This window comes from Neovison vison, chromosome 10, assembly GCF_020171115.1.
Source record: "Neovison vison isolate M4711 chromosome 10, ASM_NN_V1, whole genome shotgun sequence".
Classification (NCBI taxonomy): Eukaryota; Metazoa; Chordata; class Mammalia; order Carnivora; family Mustelidae; genus Neogale; species Neogale vison.
In genome coordinates this window covers 37,211,075-37,229,657 of record NC_058100.1, presented here as the reverse complement: position 1 = coordinate 37,229,657, position 18,583 = coordinate 37,211,075, and the positions used below count along the sequence as shown (strand labels likewise).

Here is an 18,583-nt window from a genome sequence, read left to right as displayed (position 1 = left end):
ACTGTATAACTTTGGTTAACTTTGGAGAACTGCCATTAAGTTCAAGGCTTAGATCTTTGGAATGGAAGGGATAATAAAGACCATTTAGTTCAAAACCCTCACTTTCTATAACAGGAAGTAGGGGCTAAGAAGATTAAGATCTAATCGATCATATAGCTAATTAGAGGCTAGTGAGTGAAGATCCAGGACTAGAACCAAAGCATATATCAATGCTTATTATTCCCAGTTGCTGGGATTGATGAAATCCGTGTGACTATTAGATTTAAGGAACAGTGAGAGCACTTTGCAGACTCTGGGGTCCACATCAGGGAGGAGGAAGGTGCCAAATGAGCAGAGAACTGACCGCCCTTGTCACATAGCTACAAACCAACCACACTATCCTGTTACTTTCTTCCTTTTGTTTGGGAGGTTTTTCTTCTCCAAAGAAAGAAGAAAGAGCTCTGTGGAAAATTATGAAATACTGTTACATACAAATCTGATCAAAAGTCCAGTGACTATTGACTCGGACACATTCCTCGGGGCTGGCGCGCAGATCTGACAGGTTTAATCTCACCACTTCTGTCTGGCTTTAACGAGGTTGCCTTCCCCTGTGACGCTATCTCCCAGAAACATCAAATTTTTAATTATATCGTCAATTTGTTTGAGGCACACCAGAAGGGTAGGGTAAAGAAACACAATTTCTATAAATGGAGACTGAGAGAACATGCAAGAAAAATATCATTTTGTGCCAGAAAGATTAGCTGGGAATATTTCTTCCTCCTGCAGAAATCTAAACGGGGTCTTCTAAATGAGTCGTCTTTCTGGTTAAGGGAGTTTCCTAATCCCATGAGCTTCTTGGTAATAAATTCAGTCATCCCAATTATTTGTCAGCAAATCTGATTGAAAATTCAATAGAATAAAATAAAGCCCTTAGTAGCACAGGCTTCTCGATACCTGTCTGCATTTCAAAGGTTGTAGGATTGCTTATTTTTGCTCTGAAATTTCTTGAAAACAGAAGTTAGCTCTAGAAAGAATTGTGTTTTTCCATTCCGTTTATTGGTTCACTTTGTACTATTGTTCACAAGCATTGGGTTGCTAGACAAAATGAATGATTCTTTCAAAGTGTGAGGCCCAGTTTTTGTAATTCATATTCAGGGAAAAATAGGACAGAAAGAACAGTGTTCAACTTGGAGTTCTTTATACTTGTCCACTGCAGAAAAACCTCTGGGCTTTTTGGTACCAGCTGCTCCCCATGGCACGTACCTTTGCATTGCCTGGTGTCCACTGATCTTTCCATTTTTTAAAAGAGTGAGTTCATTGGGGATTGTTCCATGTCAGAACCGTTAGTGATAACATTATTTCAAACTCTGTGTAAAGTCCCCCTTGAACTGCATGTTTTTTTATGCACTACAATTTCAAAATACCTTCTTTTCCTGGAAGCCACATGTGATCCTTTCGATCCTTCCCATCGTAAAGGAGTCATATATTTTAGAAAGGAATGCGGAGAGCTAGGTGTGTAAGACGTATCTGGAGAATAGCTTGGTTTTTCGTGTGAACCCAAGATTATCAGAGAATTTAGAGCAGGAAGAACTTTTAGAGATCATCTTGTCTTTACGTCCCCAAGTATGTCCCTGGCTTGTAACACTAGTCCAGTCCAGTGAACTACTTCTCCGGTTTCCATTGTCTGACAACTCAGGAAATCCCGCCGCTATAATTCTCTTTTAGAGACTCACATATCACATTAGTCACATTTAAGTCTTTCAGAAAAGGAGGCTCTATAGCCATGTTAACCCTCGTCACCGTAATTTATTTGGTCACAGAATTCCCTTATTCCATAGAACTAGCATTCTGAGATTGGTGTTTTAGGAAACATTGAGCTACTCCCTTTTCTTGAGAAATCTGGGGGCCAGCAAGGTTGTCAAGTGGTCAGCTAGTATCTAAAACCAGAATCTTGGAATTGAAACATTAACTAGCATGTAGGGATAACCTGTGTCCTAAGATTACCATGTGAATGTCCTTGGGTAGGAAATGTCAGGGCTCTTTTGCTTATTAAATACATTGTTTTTATCTAAGCAGCAACGGTGTTGTCAGTGTCTTACAGGCTGTGCAAATGAACCTAGGAAAGCCCAACTCAAGGGAAATTAATAGTACACTGACATCCCTTGGGAGGTAGATCTCAAACTGTCTACCGTCTAGGAGATTAGGGAAATTTATGCAACTAGTTTACTCAACTACCACTTTTCTAAGTCATTAAATATATGTGTAGGACTTTTTGATAATCCTGGAATTTAGTGAATAAGATTTGTGAGCAAATTTTAAAAATTTTAAGAATTTAAATTTTAAAAATCTGATTTTTTGTTTTGTTTTCTATTCATCTGATATATTCATTACTAATCATAATCGATATGTCAGGTAGATATTTACACTAGCTTGCTGTAGGGTTGAAGCCCATATGGGTTCGTCGGCTGGGAAGTCATTTCAAGATGAAATAGTTTAGCCCTGGGTCATGAGATCAGCAATAAGGGAAGATCTGCTGTTTTGCTAGATGAGCTGTCAATTTTTCCATGTTCATTCTTGTTCTGATTGTCCACGCCTTGTTTGTCATTTCCTAAATTCTTGGGTGTAAATACGCAATCACTAGCTTAAACTTTGTAAGAAAAACCATAGTCACGGGCAATTTTTAAATAGAGAAGTCTATCAAATGGTTCACAGGAATCAATCAAAAAGGCACAATATAAATTACTATGTCATCTCTGTCTGGGACACAACTTTGTAAGAACCCATCCATTTGACTCCTTTCCCCTCATCAGAAAGTCCAGCAGGGGAAAAGAAAAATTCCCCAATATCCTGCCATACCTATGGAATTAAGGCCAAAAGTTTCATGCCATCATAAGTGGTCAGATAATAAAGGAAACTGAATTCAAACACCCTCGGGCAACTTTGGCTGCTGATACAGGGGTTCATCAAATGCTCCCTTTAGGAAAGCCCCAAGAGCCCTTTCCCTGGGATGTAGGAGTCAGAGATGGAAAACAATTCAAGTTAAATGATTCTCCTTGATGTGGCTTTGGCAAAACTCAACGCTAAATGTAAAGCTCTTCTTGGATATAAAGGGCTGTTCTAAGGCTAGAAAGTCATAAAACCCCAGCAGGCAGGCTGTTTATCATTTCCCTGGCAAGGCCCTGGATAGTGTTGGAACTGAGGAGACAGAACATTTGGACGTGCACAGAGGGAGCCCGGGAGACGTGTTTTCAAGTCAGACTTCTCTAAGGAAATTCACGGAGCATACTAAGACTAGGCTTGATGGTAGTTAATTAATTAATTAATTAGCTTGATTGTTATTTTGTAGTTATTTTGTGGCTCACAGGCTTATTCAAAGAAGGCTGTTCTTACCATTCCTAAAATACTCCCCTTTCAGTCCAAGTTCAACTTTCTCCTTGTGGCTAGTGATGTTTCTGAAATTTTAGGGATTGGAGACAGTTTGAATAAAGGAAGAGTGAGTGGCCAGTGGAAACCATGACAGTTTGGGGCTTAGAATGTGCTAATGACGGGACGCCTGGGTGGCTCAGTTCTTAAGTGTCTGCCTTCGGCTCAGGTCAGGAGCCCAGGGTCGTGGGATCGAGCCCCACATCGGGCTCCTTGCTTCTCCCTCTCCTACTCCCCCTGCTTGTGTTCCCTCTCTTGCTGTATCTCCTCTGGTGAGTAAATAAGATCTTAAAGAAAAAAAAAAAAAAAAAGAATGGATAACGTAACAAATATTATTGAGTACCTACCTCTCTAGAGTCACATGGTAAGTCTAATCTCAGAAATTTCAAAATCCCATAGGAAATCTCATTTAAAAGGCAATTGTGGGGCACCTGGGAGGCTCAGTGGGTTGAGCCTCTGCCTTCGGCTCAGGTCATGATCTCAGGATCCTGGGATCGAGCCCTGCATTGGGCTCTCTGCTCAGCAGGGAGCCTGCTTCCCCCCCCCTCTCTGCCTACTTGTGATGTATCTCTCTGTGTCCAATAAACAAAAAATAAGATTAAAAAATTTTTTTAAACGCAATTGTATCCCTCTGAGCAAAATTTGATATTCAAATAAATATTTAAATACAGTCATACTTCTAGGAGCCTCTGTTTCCTCAAATATGACAGAGGGGTAAGGAGTGACCTTACTGTATTTCTAAAGGTCCCTGTAAGGACTAAAGGAGATATATGTTCAGTTCTTGGCACACAGCATCAAAAATTAGATATAATAAGTGCATTTTTATATAACTAAGTTGTCTGTATCTGTCTGAAAATTACTTTGGAACATTTCCACATTAACGCATTTTTCTTTCTATAATTTCATATTCCCCTGCTAAGAACGCAGAACGTGGGTGATTTCAGTAATTTTACATATTGCATGGTAGAATAAGCAGAGACTTAGAGTTCAGACACTTTGGGATTTGACGTTTGTCATCCTGGGCAAGTTATTAAAGCCTTAGTTTGTGTCTGTGAGGTTGGGAAAACAGTGTCACATCTGAGTCCCTGTGGTAAGGATGGCAGATTATAAACATTTATTCCGGTTTACGGTAAGCACTAAATAAATGACAGTTTAGAGACGGCTTCCTCTCTTTTCTCCTCCCTTCTAAACGGCTCGTGCAAACCTACCAACACACATACCCAAAACACTTCCTACTGTCAACAGCAGAAATGGCATTATAAGATCTTTTTCGTTTCTCTCTAGTTCTAGTGGGTTGACCTAAACAAGTATTTTCTGCAAAATCTGAGTACACCCTAAGAAGTTGGCCCCAAAGCAAAGACAATAAAATGAATTCTAATCTTCTTTAATGGTATAAACCTGCTGTGATTACCTTTAGGTAGGCCTCTTATAAAAAGACTCTCAGGGGTGCCTAGGTGGCTCAGTGGGTTAAGCCTCTGCCTTCAGCTCAGGTCATGGTCTCAGGGTCCTGGGATGGAGCCCGGATCGAGCCCCGCATCGGGCTCTCTGCTCAGCGGGGAGCCTGCTTCCCCCTCCCCATCTGTCTGCCTCTCTGCCTGCTTGTGATCTCTCTTTCTCTCTCTGTCAAATAAATAAATTTATTAAAAATCTTTTTTAAAAAAAGACTCTCAGAACTATAAGTGGTTTCAAGTAACAAATAATGAATGGTACATGAAGATAAAAAAAAAAAAACGTGCATCTTATTAAACCTGCCAAGATTAAATTTCCCTTTCCTGTGTAGAAGTTAATGTCATTTCCTATCTGGGCTCCTGAGACAAGTAGAAGAAAATGACAACAGAATTAGAACGAAATTAATCAACAGGCCGTGGATACACATGAGTGACGTTGAAGAGGTTCCCTCTCCCCAAGTAGACTTCATTCCCGTTTCCTGTTCACCAGTGCCCTTTCTTGTTTCCCTCCCCGGAATTCTCAAACTGCCTCACCATCTCACTAGCCTGGGGCTTTGACGATCGCTCTTCCCGAGGACTGCTTAGCTAGTGGAACAGCGGCTAACAGGGTTAAAAGGTAACAAGATAACTGACCCTATCCTCAGGGCTCAAGTTTCTCTCCAGCCAGTGCACTTGGGCCATCCCTCCCTATGCCCAGAAAAGCAGTTTAGACGTGCAGTTTTCAACCTGGCAACATTCACTTTTTCTGCTGTGTGTTAATATTCGGAGACCTGCATCACAGCCCAGATTTTTTTTTTTTTTTTAAAGCCAGGGAAGAACAGCATGCGACTGTCCAGTAGATGCTCTTAAGGACACGTTCACATAAGCATGGAGATTTGGAGTTGCCTCAAAGACGGCCGGGGGTAGGGGAGTGCCTGGTAGATCAGTAATAGAATATTTAAATCAAAGCACTCCTTGGGAGAAAGCCAAGTTTGAGAAGAAGGCCAAAGTAACCTGATCCAGGCCATGGCACCGATGCTAGCCAGAGCAGCTGCACCCAGGGCCCTTGTGGACTGCTTGTCTGGATGGCCAAGCGAGCCAGGGAGAACACTGTTGAAATGCTGGATTAGTGATGAAGGCAAAGAGGAGATTGCATTGCTTTGATTTCTACAGAAACCAGCATGTGAAACTCACTGGTTGTGCAAAGGGCTTTAATTCTGATAAAAGGACCCCCCAGTACCCCTCAGCCAGTGTATTGATCATGATGACACAGTTATAAAATCAGACTCTTAATTGCCTCAGGGATGATTTGCCCACTACCCGGATCCTGGAATCATGTTATAAAGTCGTAGCAGACCAAGCGATGTCCTCCTAAGGATGTCTACATCCTAATCTCCGGAACCTGCGAGTAGGTTACCTTCCATGGAAAAAGGGACTTTGCAGTGGCAATTGCGTTCATGATCCCGAGACGGGGAGGTTATGCTGGATAATCTGGGTGGACCTAATGGAAACACAGGGGTCATTAAAGGAGAACCTTCCCTGGTTGTGGTCAGAGGCAGGAGACGTGAGCACCAACAATGGTCAAAGAGATGCACCCTTGCTGCCATTTAAGATGGAGAAAGGAGACCCTGCGTCGATGGATATGGGCAGCCTCTGGAACCCGGAAAGGGCAAGAATCCTCCTAGAGCCTCCAGAAAGGAACACAGCCCTGTACACACCTTTATTTCAGTCCACCGAGGCCCGTGTCAGACTTCTACCAAAGTGTAGGGTCCTAAATCTGTGTTGATTTAAGCCACTCGATGTGTGGTAATTTGCTAGGAGAACAAGAGAAAATGAATACAGGAAAATTACAGGCTTCAGAGACAGGGTCGTATCCTGGCCCTTCACTCTCAAAAGGTCCCGCTCAGCCCCAGGCTGAGAGCCAGGAGAGCCTTAAGAAACACACTTGGGTCTCGCTGCCCATGTCTTCCCAGGAGGGGCTTGAGAGAGAAGGCAAGGAAACCCAGTCCTACCTGTAAGGTCGTCCCAAAACAGAGACTCTGCCCCAGAGTACAGCTAAGCAGTCTTATGCTAAGAAATCATGACATTTCCTGCCCACTAAGTGTGCAGATGGGGGGACGTGGGAGACAGGGGGAAGCTTGTGCAGAACTGGATGTTACGGGGTGGGGGGAGAGGAGGGGAGTGAGCCCCCATCATTGGGCACCTGCGCCCTCTCGGGGCTTCATGTGCCTTCACCACGTTCGCTTCAGCTGAGATTATGAGAAAGCAAAGAAAACTGTGACTCAGAGCGTCTGTGTGAACTGCCCAAGGTTGTACGGAGTCCCCGTAGCTGAGACACAAGGTGAAAGCCAGGTGCGCCTGGTCCAAAAGCCCACGGGCTCTGCGCGACTCGGAGCCGCTGGCCGTGCGGCTTCCACACGGTATCAGGAGGTCACCTGCCGCTTGTGTCGAAGGGGCCGAGGCCCCGCTGATCTACTGATATGAAAGGGTTCAGAAAATTATGGTAGGAGAAAAGGGCACAGAAGAAAGGTCATCAACAAGGAAACAATTCACCTAGCATGCTTTTTTTTTTTTTCTATTTTGTGGTATTTGGGAACACCTTCTCTATACCTATATTATTAACACATACTTCTATGGCTTCTTCTGATACTGTAACCTTTTAGTTAAATCTCTGCTCCTTGGGAATCTGTACTGGTGTAATGTGAGCCGTTAGCTCGACTCTGTATCGCACAGAGGACTTTCCAGGTGTCCCAGCACTACTTATTTTGCAACCTATAATTCCACGCTTGTTCAAAATACCAGCATAGTCACTTTCTAAATATCCGTGTGATATAAAAATCAGTGAAAACGAGGAAAGGATATGAACAGATACTCCAGAAAAGGGATATGTAAATAGATCTTAAATAAATGAAAAGCTACTTAAACTCTCTCAGTGTGGGAATGACAACTAAAAAAACAGCGAAACACCATTTTTAACTATGAGACTGGCAACAATCTAAATGTTAATAACACACTATGTTGGCAAAAATATCGTGTTACCAAGAATAGAAATTGATACGGCCTCTAAAAGGGGCTATTTAAAAATACCAATCAAAATTACAAACACATATAATCTTTAACCTGGCAATTTACTTCTAAGAATTTATATTAAAGGTGAAAGTACATATATTGAAAAAAAAAACACGTGTGAGATTTTTTTCATAGCCACCCTGCACTGAACTGCAAATATCACACACACACACACACACACACACACACACACGCATGCACGCACACACAAAACCTAAAGGATTATCAATAACTTATTAGTTAAATAAGTTCTTAAAATGAATTTAATGAATTTTGCTGTGGCTTCCCCAAATAATAAGGACTCTCTTTATGGAGATTTACTGTTATGGGGATTTTTTTTTTTCCTAGATGTATTGTTAGAAATCTCCCCAAAGAACATTTGGGCCTACTGGGGGGACATTTTTGGTGTCATGTCCGAGAGGCAGAGAAGAGCTGCTGCTGATATGCAGTGGGTAGAAGCCAGGGGTGCTGCTGGATATCTTACAGTATAGAGGACAGCCTCCGCCAGCATAGAATGATCCAGTATAAAATGTCAGTAGTGACAAGAAAGAGAAACCCTGCTCTAGAATAATGATCAGAAACTGATGCTATTACAAGACTATTAGGCTAAGCACAGGGATGAATAGAATGTTTTCCATTCTTCAATTGTATTCTGTTTTATAATTGTTGAATCAGGTAACTTATTCAAAAATAAACAAACAGTACTGCTTCTTTTTAAAGTCATTGTTGAATCTTAAAAAAAAAAAATCTGTAGGGCTTGTGAAGAAAAATCTTTGATTTGACTCATTTGGTGTTTTTCCCTGTGGCCTCTTGTCCTTTTGAAAAGTTCAAGGACATATATATTGATAGTTTCCACGTAGATGGAGTGTTCTTTCCTGGAAAGGGACTTCAAACAATAGAGTAAAATAGGAGAATGAAGTTACAGTGTACTGTACCTGACCAAACAGGCTTTGGTCTTACCAAACACCAGAGGAAATGTAACCTAAATTACTGAAGTTATAAATGTGTAAGTCAGTGTTTTCTCAGGGGCAGGACAAACACTCCCACACAAGGGAACTGATAGGGCAGAGGTGCCTTTGGGTTAGACCTCCTGACAACAGTGCCTTTAGAGGTCAAAGGACCTCTAAAAATTTCTCTGGAATCATTTCATAAAGCAACTGTAAATTTTCATTATTAGTCATTCCTGCTCCATGTCGCCACTGGATGTTGACGGAAAGGTGGTTAAGATTGTGTTTACCATCAAAGCTCTACCCTCCCACTGAATTACCGCTGTTTCCAACGCTGCTTTATCAAGGTAAAGCATTCGACTGAGGACTTGAATATGTCCGAAGCCAAATTCATTGTGATCAAGGTAGGACCCTGCCCAGAGTATATTCATGGCTTTTCTTGGCAAAGATGTTTTTATACACACACACACACACACACACAGACACACACACACATATAAATTTATATTTATATATTTTCTAATATTATATTAGATAATATAATACTATATTATTCTAATAACAAATTGGAATATATGTGTATATGAAGGGTAGAAGGAGCTGACCATCTTAAGCACAGTCTGAGAGAACTGGAGAAAGCTCTCCACTGTGAATAGATAATATCCTAATGGATGTCATTAATATCCTGCCATTTGTACTTCCTTTGGGATCCTTACTGTCTTTCCCTGCTTCGTATTTTAAATTTATAAAAATAAAAAACCATAAGCAAGAGCGTACTAATGATGTTTATAAGCTGCCAGCATCACTCACAAGACAAAATCAGGAAACTAGGAAGCCTTTGTAACTCAGAGGAGACAAACCAGAAGAGAGTAAGGGACTCAAGGATAGAATTTAATGGGATCATCAAAAAAATAAATAAAAGTTTACCCAAACTATAGTTATATTAGGAGTTTATTTTGGTATTTTAGTCTACTTTTTCTGCTTTCTAAAGAATATGAAAGACAGGATGCTAAGCCAGATTGTTGGTTCAAATTGGCCAAAAAAACCCAAAAACGTTTTTTTGCCCACTAATACAAAATGTTATACCAAAAAAAACCCCAAATCTTTAAAATGATAAATATATGTGAAAAAAATTCCTGCTGTCAATGATTTATACTCTAGATGGAAAAAAACCACTCTATGAAACATGTGTTTCGTAACTGTCCCTTGAAGCAGTCTCTCTGGAAGCAGAGTCTACATTCCATTCAGAATCTCATCCCAGTCACTGTTGTGAAAACAGAGTCAAGAGCTTGGGTTCCTGTGTTTGAAGAATGCACAACAAGACCACTAGGGCCCATTCCAATTTTAAGACATGAGGCCTGCAGTCAAAGACTTTAAGAACAAATGAGAAAAATGGAGCATAAGGGAAAATGCAGAAATAGTGATAAGTTGCTCTTCTACCCTCCCCCAAAAAAGGAGAGAGGGAGAACCATGAACTTGTGATATACACCAAAAAATGTTTTCTGAAGTAGGTGGGTTTGAGCTGGCTTTTATAAGAAGGCAACTTCTGAGCCCCTAGACTACCTTCTGAGTACCCGCTGATGACCTTTTCATAGCGTTTTTAAATCTTTTTCATTTTGCCTTAAGTTTATTTCCATGTATTGATTCTATTATTGAGAACAAGAAGGGTGTCCTTCTGTTCCCAAAACATACTAGACAAACACTAAGGATTAACTTTAAGAGACCAAGAGAAACGAAAAGGTAAAAAAAGAAAGAACACTTCATCTCTATCAATATGTATATGGCTTCGGATTTTTTTTTTCAATAAGTTTTATGTGAATACCACATATGCTAATATTCAGCTCGTCTTGAACTAGAGCCTAAAAATAAATACAGACATTTAGTATGATCGGCTGGTTTACCGATGAGAATAAAGCAGTTTTATTTTTGGAAATGGCGGTCATAAAAACCATGTTACCAGGAAAAAGAAGCGAGTGAAAAAATAGAGATGATACCTGAGAAAAGAGAGGAAAAGAAAAAAGTGAAGAAGCTAGAAGCGAGTCACGAGAGAACAATCAGTCCAAACAGCAACACTAGCAGAAACCTATTGTTATGGGCAAGGAGGGAAAAAAATACCCATTACAATGATATGGCCAACCTAAGAGCAGTGAGTGTGTGAGCAGATGACGTTATACACATCCTTAACCTCTGCTTTTCAGGTAAACTAATATGTGAAATGTACATTTGGAAGACTTAAGGGGTGATCCTTCAACTTCCAAAAAATATCTCCTTGTTCAAAGAATACATTGCAATAGTCTTTCCTGTAATTACAAGCTGTTAGCCTAATACATTTAAAATGAGTAAATTTCTAAAATTCAGTTTCCACCAAGACTGTTCCCCTTTGAAGCGGGCTGTCCGCTTTCTTCCCCCCCAAACTCAGAAAACTTGAAAAAGCAAAACACCATCAACAACAGCAGTTTAATGCACTCTGAAAACCCACAAGAACACTGACTGGTCTTTAGGATAAGTGACATTCTTTCAAGAAATAAATTAATCAAGAAATTAAAACATGCTGTCCTTGTGTAAAGACAATATGTACTTTGAGAGGTTTTGTTTTCCAATTAGTGTCCAGTCACACCAAGCCATCCGTGTAGTTTGTTTTGTTTGTTTCCTCTAAAGTCTCTTTGGTCCTAAAGCACAAATGTGGGGGTAGGAACAGAGTGAAACGTACTGCCACTCCGACGATATTTCTTTTTGGGAGGTGGATGTTTCTGAACGAGATACACTTCTTTGATCAAAACGTAATTTTCAAATGGGGTTAGCTTTTCGTATGAATTCCTCTAGCAGCAAATCCAGAAACTCTTAGGCTTCGATAGTCCACTTCGACCTTCAGACATGGGAAGAATTAAGGGTTAAAAGGTGAGAAAAGGCAAGAACACCTTCCTCTCCACATCATATAGACGAACAAGGACATATTTTCTGTTCAGAATTGTTGTCCGTCCTTTCGAGAAAAAGCAAGTACATTTAGCAAGGAAATTATTGTTTTGTTTTGTTTTTTTTTTTTAACCATGAGTTAATTAGTCCTGCCCCTGTAACTGGTGGCAGCATTGCATACGTAACTTTTCAAAACTGTTTTCACTTCTGCACCAGAATCTCACTACTCCTTCGCCTTCCAGGAAGGCTGCTTTGTGCTTCCTTTGAAAAGCACAAACAGGTCATTTAAAACTTGAATTAATTGGGAAAAACTGCCATCTTTAGATACCTGAAGACCAAGTCTTTGGCTTACGTGAAAGGAATTTAACAGGCATGGTTTGCAGAAGTGATGATATTTTGTTCTTAAGACTGTGAAAGTTGGGGCACCTGGGTGACTCAATCCACTAAGCGTCACAATCCAGTGCCCTGAGATCGAGCACAGCATTGGGTTCTCTGCTCAGCGGGGAGGCTGCTTCTCCCTCTCTCCCTCTGTGATCCGTGTCTTTCCTGTCCCTCTTTTTCTCTCTCTCACATAAATAAAATCTTTAAAAAATATTTGAAAGAAAAGACTGTGAACGTGAACAGAAATAATATTGATGACAGTGAACAGAAATAACAAAATCTGCTGCCTCATAAGGTACCACCTTCCCTAGCTTGGCATCTCTAAAATGTCTTTGAGTGATACTAGATAGGATTTGGGTTTTTGAAAGGTAAGGGTTTCCATAGTGGGCCTATGTCACAGGACTCTTATCTTCGAACACAATGGATTTTCTTAGCTATAATGTGCTATTTCCAATTTTTAAAAACTTTTTCAACAAATTCATAATTGAAGAGAAATCAAAGAACTTATCTTGAAGAATAGCTTTATCCAGTGTTAACCAAGGGCACAAGAACAGGCACCAGGAGATGATAAATGTGCTTTATCCCCTCAGAAACCCAGGATGTCCTGGAGAGGCCTGGAGCAGACAGTCCCTAAATTCTGGGCCTCTGTGTGTGAACACCTAGAGAAAATAAAAATTATGGGTCTCCTTGTACAAAATTTACTAAGAAATTCAAAATGGCATGATAAATTGTTTCCATTTTTAAATATCACTTTATTGTTTTCTTTGGATATTTAACTGATAATGAGAAGGGCACATTATTAAATTATTTAAAAAGTAAGGGGGTTTTAATTTTTGAATTAATGGGATATATATGGGAAAAGCAAGGAACTTTTTTGTCAGGCATAAATTTGAATCCTGGCTGTTAATAATGATGGGCGTTTCAGTTTTTTTATCTGGTTATCGATGAGGAAACCACGGTACAAGGAGAGTTCAAAACTTGCTGCCATTTTTGCCAGTGGAAAGTGCTGGAAACGGGGTTGCAACCCAGGCAGTCTGGTTCGAGGACAACGCCAGTCACTGCTTAGCCATCACCTTCCCGTGTATGCGTCACTGGATTCTACCAAACACTAATCATTATAAGAACAAAAATAAAACCCACAATTCAAGCACGGATTTGAGGCTCAGTCACTATACAATGACTCTTCTGTTCCTCTGGTTTTCTAGCTCTCTGACATTAAAACCTTGAAACCTTGGCATAATTGGAAAGCAATCTAAGCCAGGAGCAAGGCAATTGTTTTTATTATTATTGTTTAAATCTAGACATGAGATTACAAGAGACAAATAATAAGCAAAACAAATCAATTGATAATCAATAAATCAAACAAGTCAGCAGTCTTTTGGAGACACAGTATATGATGCTATATTTAATGGAAATTCCTATGAAAAATATTTCTTCCCAGATGACCCCAAAGGTATTTTTTCAGGTCCTTCATAAATGCTCTTCTGATATCTCCATTTAAAAATGCAGAAATAAAAAATAAAGTCTAATGAGATCCCCAAGGAAGATAAGTGAAGTTAGCAAACAACAGAATAAAATAAAATCATCACTCTCCACTTAATGCCTCATTTTAATAAAGAGAAAACAGATTGGATTTTCATTATCAAACATATTGATTGATTATACAATTGCTGATAAAAGTGAATTTGCAGATTTAACCTGGAAATACTTCACAGTTTCCAAAGAATTGCTATTAAGAGCCAGGGTTGGAGAGAACTCAATGACCTTGATTCTAAACCAAACTTCTCAGAAGTCCATGGAACGCAGTGGGGGCAGGAGTGGGAAGACTGCATGGGGGGTCTACCATGAAAGCTTAGATCTTTCTCATTAGAAGAAAGATCCATGATTTCAGTGACTGAGATCTAGAAACCTTTAGGAGCCAGAAGAGTCATCACCTAGTAATTTAGCATCAACTCTGTGGTTTAGTGGTGGTCTTTTTCATGTTTAAGGGGGGAATTGTTCAAACAATATAGTTGGTTTGAAATACATCCAGGACCAATGCAAACACCAAGTGGGCTGCCCAGAAACCACACATTGTTTCCTTCAGACAAAAGATAATGATGCACTAATGAGTTTTACCCTTTATTGCCCTCTCTGGAACACAGCCTCAGGAAGAAAACCCACAAAACAAAATTGTTAGTCCCAAAATTTACAATATTATGCAATGACCCCTATCCCTTTTTCTTTAAGTGCTAGTACTTGTGTCGTGAAGTATTTGTGTTGTTTAACTCATAAATCCCAACCTCGTATAATCTCGAAAGTGCCCTCCCAGAGAGAGAAAGGAAATGAGTAAATGAGGAAAAATAATAAAAGCCTTACTGATATAGAGTACCTCCAAGAGACTTAAAGTACTTCTGAGATATTATCTTATTCTCTTGCCTTTTGACCTCATCAAAGGGGTAGGAGTAAAAGAAATTAATATTTAAAATTATGGAGAGGGAAAGTGAGGCAAAAGACACTGGACTGATAGGTCCCTTTAATAAAAAGCATTTAATGAATAAAACTGTGAGTGGAGAAAAAGTTGAAACCCAATTGATTGGACTTACAAGAGTATGATGTATATTGAGGATTTATCAGATTTGTTGGAGTCATTCGTCGTTTCCATGAAGAACAAGTTTCGTGACACCCCTGCACATCACAGACCCTGAAATAATCCCTAACATTTCTGGAACCTCCCCATCTGCCCCCTCACCCATTCCAACCACCATCTCCTTCCTATGGTCTCCTGCACAGCAAAATTCCTCTAGTCACTGTCTTCTTTCCTTACTTCTCATTCTCACCCCATCCCTGCTGAATGTGGCTTCCTCTTAAAGCATCTCCACTGAAATTACTCTCATTAGGTTGACGGTGGCCTCCATAGGACCAAATCCATGGAGCAGATTTTTTCCTGAAATTCCACCTACTTGATCTCAGCAGCATTCCAAAGACTTAACCACGCCTTCTTGAAATGTCCTCTCTTGGCTTGTGCGATGTTTCCTCCTCAGTTCCTTTATTCAGCTCTGGCTGCTCCAGATCTATCTTCTTCGCTGGTTCCTCCTTCTCTGCAGAACGTTGTGAGGCAGGAGGGCCCCAGAGCTGTTCTCTGGCGCCTGCCTAAATGCACTTTTCTGTGTCCCTGACTTTAAACACCATCTTTCGGCCACTGTCACCTCTCACGGTCACCTTTAGACTCATATTAACAATTTAGTGGATCCTTTGCACTTAGGTATCTAATAGGCATCTCACTTCACATGGCCAAAACCAAATCCTTGATTTCTGTCCTAAAACTTCTCTTCCCTTTGTCTTTTTTTTTTTTTTTTAATTTTATTTATTTGCCAGAGACAGAGAGAGAGAGTACACACGAGCAGGCAGAGAGGCAGGCAGTGGCAGGGAGAGAAGCAGGCTCCCCCCCGAGCAAGGAGCCCAATGCGGGACTCGATCCCAGGAACCTGGGATCACGACCTGAGCTGAAGGCAGCGGCCCAACCAACTGAGCCACCCAGGCGTCCCCCCTTGGTCTTTCTTATTTCAAAAACTTTGCTTCGCGCTCAGATCTAACCAAATGTATGTTACATTGTTTTTCATCCTTGAAACATGTCTTTTTTTAAAAAAAATTTTATTTATTTATTTGAAAGAGAGAGATCACAAGTAGGCAGAGAGGCAGGCAGAGAGAGAGGGGGAGAAGTAGGCTCCCTGCTAAGCAGAGAGCCCGACGCAGGGCTCGATCCCAGGACCCTGAGACCATGACCTGAGCCAAAGGCAGAGGCTTTAACCCACTGAGCCACCCAGGTGCCCCAACCACCATTGTTGTTTCTTATCTAGATTATCCCAATAGCCTCCTCTATGGTCTTCAACTTGGTTTCTCACCAACATACTCTCCTTTCTTCACAGAGCAGTAAGAGCGCTAAGATTTTTAAGACGTGAAATTAGGTCATACCACTTTGCTACTTTAAAACCTGTGCTGGCTTCTCATTGAACATACAGTAAAGCCTGAACATTCATTTAAGCCCACGAGACCATATACGATCTGGTCCCCACCTGCCTCTTTGCGATGTCTTAATATTGTCCCCCCGATCACTAATCACTAGCCACCCTGGCCTTTCTCTTGCAGGAACGTGACAAGTTGTCCTCACCCCTGGTCGTTCCTGGGCTAGCTCTTGCCTCTTTCCAGAAAGAAGGGTGTCACTCCTTGGTACAGGTGTCAGGTTGTATGTCCTCAGAACAAACTTCCCTTCTAACTAACCTTCTAACGAACCTTCCCTAACTAACCACTCAACGCATGACAGTTCAGCCAAATCTTTTTTCTCCCATCATCCTGGACTTTTGTTCTCCATAGCACCTCCTGCTATCTGAAAATATCCTGGTTTTGTAACATTTACTAGTTTATTAACTGTGCACCCTCACTAAAACGTAACTTCCAGGAAAAGTGGGACTGTGAAACAACAAATGAACAGTGAGTTTTTGATGAAATATCTTACTCTTTTCACTAAGTATTTTAGATGAAAACTTTATAAGGAATGATTAAGACACTTTTTACATACAGAACATTGCTTTTTAAATTAGTGTGTCAGGGAAGTAAGAAATGTACAGTAATTAGCAAGGAGCGAAGTAATTGCATCAATTATTAAAAACCCTTACCATTAATGCCCTCTACCCCTAAGTTTTGTAACAGAGAGCCCATGTAGAAAAAACCAGAATCATCAGCAAGGCTTGTTAAAATGCAGACTGTCGGACCCCAAAACATTCCATCTCCTCTCCAGAGTTTCTGATTCAGTAGATCTGGGGGATGGAGGTGAAGGGCAATTTCTAAAACATTCCCAGGTGATACAGAGGTTACTAATCAGGGAACCACACTTTAAGATCAAAATTTATCCATAATTAATTGTGAAAAGAGGAAAAGCCCTAATTGGAAGAAAATAGGAGGAAATTTTATCCATAACTTCTGGGATTATTCTACTAACCTGCTATCAAGCTATTCAGAGAAATCATTTTTTAAATATTTTGTATTTATTTTAATATAGAAGGATATTGTCCATTTGATGTCAAGCCTTCTTTTATTACTGGATATTTATTGATCACGCATACGGATGTTTCATACCGATGCTCTACTCACATATTCCTCACCAGCACATTCTTCTCTTGTATTTATTTAAAGACAGCCTGCCTACGTAAAGCTTGTCTCTCACTATTCCCTTGTATGGGAACTCCAAAATTTTCTATTATACTTAGAATCACTTGACATGAGAAGACAGACAAATAATCAAAGGTCATTCTTCTGCGTCTGCTCAGCCCCTATCTCTTCCGGGTTCCTTGCCTTGTTGGGAGTTCTGAACTGTCAGTTTCCAGGCTCATCCTTATTAGGGTCTGCGGCAGCTATCGCTTCCATCTGCCCCTGGACCAAAGGCACTTGATTCCCTAAGGAAATATTCAGACCCACAAAATCTTGGAATCCAGAGGTCTCTTTGTGGTTAAAGTAATGGCTAAGTCAGTGTGATGCTCCAAACTTCACATACAGAGATGTTTAGAGCAGTATTACTTGTAAAGTTGGAAATTGGGCACCAGCTAAAAGGAAGAATAATTAAGTACATTGAACACTCACATGTGTCAGAAGATTATATAGTCGTTGAAACTTATTTATATTTCTCTTAAATATTTTCTGAATTCTCAAAATTTTCTACAAATAACAAACAGAATTTTTGCAACCCAATGAAATTAATATTTTAAAGGCAAAAAGATCAAGTTCTTAAAAAGAAAAGCAGTTAACTTGGGTCATACATATGGCCACTGTTTACACAATAACGTCCTTGAACAACCACCACAGAACTTTCGTTGCATATGTCCTCAGAGGTAAATCATTTAATGTGCTATGAATCAAGCCACATACTTCTTTGTATTTGTTTTTGAGAACAATGGTTGATTTTTACTGATTTCAATTTTAACCATAAACAGAATTTTGTTAAAAAAATAGTTTTATGTTAATTTCTCTGCTGTTTTTAAGAGAAAATTCACATAAATAAAATCTTTTTAAAAATTTTAAAAAACTATTTTTATTTTTTTAATATTTATTCCTTTGAGAGAGAGAGACAGAGAGAGCACAAGCGGGGAAGAGGCAGAGGGAGAGGGAGAGGAAGAAGCGGGCCTCCCCCATGACCTGGGGGCCCGATGTGGGACCCTAATCCCAGGACCCCAGGATCACGACCTGAGCTGAAGGCAGATGATTAACCACTTGAGCCACCCAGGCACCCTGACACCAGTCACTTTTTTTTTTTTTTTTAAGATTTTATTTATTTATTTGACAGAGAGAGATCACAAGTAGGCAGAGGCAGGCAGAGAGAGAGAGGAGGAAGCAGGCTCCCTGCTGAGCAGAGAGCCCGATGCGGGGCTCAGTCCCAGGACCCTGAGATCATGACCTGAGCCGAAGGCAGCG

General features: G+C 40.4%; 1 protein-coding gene across 1 annotated transcript in view; it reads left to right on the top strand.

Moving 5' to 3' along the window:
• GREM2 (gremlin 2, DAN family BMP antagonist) overlaps nucleotides 1–18,583 on the top strand; it is a 77,877-nt gene that overhangs the window by 41,983 nt on the left and 17,311 nt on the right. The gene's annotated exons all lie outside the window — the stretch shown is intronic.